Here is a 4,833-nt window from a genome sequence, read left to right as displayed (position 1 = left end):
CGCTGCGTGTATGATAGGGATGGACTGTTAGGGATACGCTGCGTGTATGATAGGGATGGACTGTTAGGGATACGCTGCGTGTATGATAGGGATGGGAGGAAGAGGAGACACAGTATGAGAAGAATGTGATCAGAGTATATTACATTCATGTATGACCATGACAAAGAACAAAACTAATTAAAAATATTTTTAAACAGCTGGCATGGTCGGAATTGGAATTGCAGCATAGGGGAGTTGGAGACATGAGGATCCCTGAGAGTCACTGGTCAGCAGGTCCAACCTAATTGATAACCTCCAGGGCAATGACAGATTCTGTGTCAAAGGAAGAACATAGCACTCCTTAGTGACTGCACAACCGTCTTCTGTTCTCTACTGCACATCTGTACATGTGCACCTCTGCAGGTATGTATCTGTGTGCATGTGCACACACATACACACTCATGAACCTACACACATGTGTATACTCTGTACCTAAACATACATGTGACACACATACACACGCACATACACCTGACCAAAAAAAACATGAAGAAAAGTTACATAAGAGCTATCTGTTATCATCTCCTGAGATGCACATGAGATAGTTCAGCATGGAAGGGCTTAGTTTCCATTCTTATTATTGGATACAATCCATATGAATAAAACCCCACTTTATTTTTCCTATTTAAAATATTTGTCAAAGTGTATATAAGATAAACATAGCAACCGATAAGCTAAAAATTTTATTATAATGCCTTTATTATACAGTGATAAAATCACATTCTCATACTCTTACTTTTATGTATCCATGCATCTTATGGTGTATTCTAAAGACTCACAGCCATGTACACATACAACACTGGGCAAATAGCATCTTTAACTTATTAGTGAAATGTCATGTTTTCTAAGTTATTTTACATTTGTAATTGATGCAAGCCTACTATAAAATTGCTGCAGGTTCTCCAGATGCCATGTAGGTTGTTTTCTTTCTTTTTTTTTCCAATAAGATACACAGAAACCCACTAGCTTACATGGTGCCCACAATAACACCATACAGTGAGTAGAATCAAAGGCTCCATTTTCAGGTTAGGTTAATTGGTCTCCAGAACCCAATATAGTTCCTTAGAAATGATAGCACAGAGAGCTCTTTAAGGTCTAACTTGCCTGAACCTGTAATGCTTTACACCTTAGCAAGATACTTGCAACCTTCTTACGTTATCACTGTTATTTAAGATATTAAAACTTCTCAGGAAATTAAAAAGAAAACAAAAACAAAAACAAAAAAACTTGTGGGACCAAAGGGTCAAGTGCCTGGGAGAGTCAAAGCAGACAGAGAAACATTCAGCATTCATAGCATATGTAGCATATGCAGCATTTGTAGCATATGAAATTGGTGGGATCAAGCCCCAGAGAGTGCTTCAGACAGAATCACTGATGTGGCATTCTGTTCCTTGTTGCTCTGTGCCAAACACTATTCTTCTCTTATAGATGACTGACGTTGGCTGGAATCTGATTCCTGAGGAGCAGAGCTTGACCCTGGTGATTATAACCAGTGCTGGTATTAACTGAGGGAGTGTAAAAGCGAGTTGGATTTCATGCTTCTCCTCTGGGTATACTTTATATTTGAGGATAATCGAGCCTATTATGCTGTCACTGGGTGGGTGGGATGAAGTGAATAATTGCCCCTAGGCCAGCATCACAAACCCCAATACTATCAAGCTCCATTGCTCCACTCTAAGAAAAAAAGGTGTTTAAAATAAAAATCCACACCCCCGCCCTGCTCAACCCAATAAACATCTTCATAAGGAGCAGGAGGCTTGGTATTCCAGGAATAAGAGCTTTACTAATGACAGCAGTGATGACCAACAGCTATTGAGCACTTTAGGGCAGAGCTGAGTTCTGAGTTCCAAGCGTACCAGACTCTGCTCCTGCAGGATACTATACATCGTGGGTGTAAAATTTCACTCTTGTGTGGAAGCAATTCCACCGTGAAAATACCATGAGAATGGTAAACATTTATTGGATGATAATGAGGTGTGAGCTTTTCTGAAACCAATGTTATATAAATTATATAATTTAGTCTTCACAATGGTTCTGTAAGATTGGAGTGACTATCGCCTATACTTTTATTCCACACAAATGAGAAAGGTAAAGGCTAGAGTCTCTGTTATTCAATAGCACTGGAGTGATGGACCCAACTTAAGGAGTGTCTGCACTGGTTCTTTAGAGATTAAAGAAATCCTAACTTGACTCTGTTAACAAACTTCTAAGTTTGTTATGAGTGTCTTTACTCAAGCTTGTGAGCTTGGACCGGTACACCTTACTGATGCAACAGGAGAGGAAAAATCGACCATGAGGTCTAGGGAAAGGGGGTTTTAAAGGAAAAAACCCAAAACTTGGAGTTGAGGAGGAGTGGGGGGTGGTTTCCAGGACTTGGCATTACATGATTGGGTGAGAGGTTTATGGAGAACACCTAGTCATTGATTAATTGCTACTACTGAAAAGGAGCGATTAGCACCCTTAGAAATGGAGTCTCCTAAGTGCAGAAAAGAATGTAGTAGGGCTCTTGACTCCCAAGGTTGCTAAGAATGGTTATCTCTTGAGCTCAGAAAGGAATGTAGTAGGACCAATAACTCCCAGTAGCTGCAGCTGTCTGGACATGCCCCACTCGGGGACCTGGTTCTCCATCCAAACTCATATCACTGAGCCTCCACCTAAGTCTCTCACTTACAGGCTATGTTGTTGTTTTTTCCAAGATGGCCTTCACATAGGAATGTCAAAAACAGCTGCAGAGTTTAATGCATTAGACAGGGCAGTGTCCGATGTTCTAAAACAATGCAATTCTCTACATTTATAACCACCCTGGGTTGGTCCAGCAAGAAATATGTCCTGTAAGAAGATGTCAAATAAGCACAGTACATATATTCATTAAACACCAAAACTCATTACTGAACTGATTGCTTGGAGGACTTTGACTTAAAGGTTCTAGCAGCAAACCCAATTAAGAAACAAAGCAGATGCTTCTAATGAAAATGACATGAGAGAAACATAGTCCTATTGGCACTAATGATTGGCATGTGATGCTTTGTCTTCATTCCAAATTTTGTCAAGGGACCATGGCCTTGAAGTCCTCATGAACTCATGGCATGTTTCAGACTCATCATGTTGTGGGCAGTGACACTATGAATGACCACATCACTGGCTTGTCCCTGTGCCTCCTTACCAGTAGAGTCTCTGTGGCATTTGGCTGCTATCACCTATCACAGCTATGGCTTGGATTACGTTTTACCCAGTCTACGTTAATCATAGCATCCAACGTCCTTACTGGGAGTTAGTTTTGCTGAACCAGGAGAGGAAGACTTCCCATGGCCTCTATATCCCTATAAAACACAAGGGAGCTGCTCTCTTGATTTGATTCCACAGGTATGAATTTCTGACATCTATAGCATACTTTGTGTGTTACTTGTTTTTTAAATGTCAGCTTGTCATAACATAACATCTGCACGGGAAGTCTCAGCAGAGAGATTCTCTTGATTGTATTTAGTATGGGAAGACCCACTCCATATTTGGACTGCACCTTTTGGTAGCAGCTCAGATAAAAGAGACATAGACCGATGATTAGTCACTTTTTGCTCACATGACCTTCCCTCTTGCTACCAAGTTGATTTCACCTGTTCACTGCTGCTGATTTCTTCTCTGTCATTAGAGCTAGCTTTGCTGGCCTTCCGATGCAGACTGAGGACCAGTGGCTCTCCATGAATCCTCAAGGCCTTTGACACCACGTTTGAACTGCTGCAACACCTAGTTTCATGGATCAGGCAGCTACCTGATTATTGGCCTTTCAAGTGCAATACTTGCTGTATTGTTTTGACCATACTACATAAGCAAAATTAATAACTGCCATGTACATGTAAGCATGCATATACATGTATATAAACATATACACATTTGTTCCATCAGTTTTCACCCCCTCTGACCCTTTGTTTTTATGTCTTTTTAGCTTGATTTACATTTTTGTCCCCCAAAAGAACCATGTATATAGCAAGAGATATTCTAAAGTTCTGGGACTTATTCCAAGGTTGTAGTATAACCATGCCTCACCCATTTCCACTTAGTCTTTCAGAAGACAGGATGCTTTCAACTCTTTCCCCTATTGGTTTTTAGATTTTCTGTGTTTTGAATAAGAATTTTTGCTTGATGAAAAGATGAGAATTCATTCCCACGACAAGAACCTTTTCATGACATGTACCGAAACCTTTAGCTTGTCCCATGTTTATAAGCTGAATGGTCAAGGTTTAGATCTGAACCCTGTGGAAGCATTATGTATTATCTTTTCATCTTTTTGGGGGGTAGAGTGCTACCTGGAGTCCAAAGTTATCTCACACTTTTCATTTGTTTCAAGACATATGTCACTTATGTTTTTTCAAAGTTCCCACGAACCAAGGAAAGGTCTTCTCAATCCAGTCAAAGTCACAGCCCTTCTCCTCCACTCCCTGCTCACAATGTCTGACTGTTGGAAAGAGAAACGGGGTCCTTTACAGTTGAATATGAAGGTAGGGCAACATCTTTCTCCACTCCCCTGTCAACATCTTCACAGGGCTATATTGATTATATGATGTATTTTAATGCTTTGTTTTCTTCAATTAGCCATTAAGTTTTCATATGGTCTTTGAAAATGTATCCAGAGCAACACTGGCTCTGATCCTAGATCTCAGGAAGAGGAAGCAGGAGGATTGTGTGTTTGAGGTCATCCTGAGCTATATAACAAGAAATGTTGAGGAGAAGGAAGGAAGGAAGGAAGGAAGGAAGGGAGGAAGGAAGGAAGGAAGGAAGGAAGGGAGGGAGGGAGGGAGG

General features: G+C 40.6%; 1 long non-coding RNA gene across 2 annotated transcripts; it reads left to right on the top strand.

Annotated features, from left to right (window-relative positions):
- The first annotated feature begins 203 nt into the window (after positions 1–203).
- Positions 204–4,526, top strand: LOC110300804. 2 transcript variants are annotated; one of them, XR_002378635.1, is made up of 3 exons: positions 204–402; positions 1,468–1,518; positions 4,409–4,526. It is a non-coding gene; the product is annotated as an uncharacterized LOC110300804 (long non-coding RNA). The 2 variants fall into 2 exon arrangements; XR_002378634.1 differs by having other exon boundaries at positions 1,468–1,589.
- Positions 4,527–4,833: the final 307 nt, after the last annotated feature.

This window comes from Mus caroli, chromosome 8 (assembly GCF_900094665.2).
Source record: "Mus caroli chromosome 8, CAROLI_EIJ_v1.1, whole genome shotgun sequence".
Taxonomy (NCBI): Eukaryota; Metazoa; Chordata; class Mammalia; order Rodentia; family Muridae; genus Mus; species Mus caroli.
The sequence above is the reverse complement of the archived record's forward strand: the minus strand, read 5'-3'. Positions and strand labels throughout refer to the sequence as shown.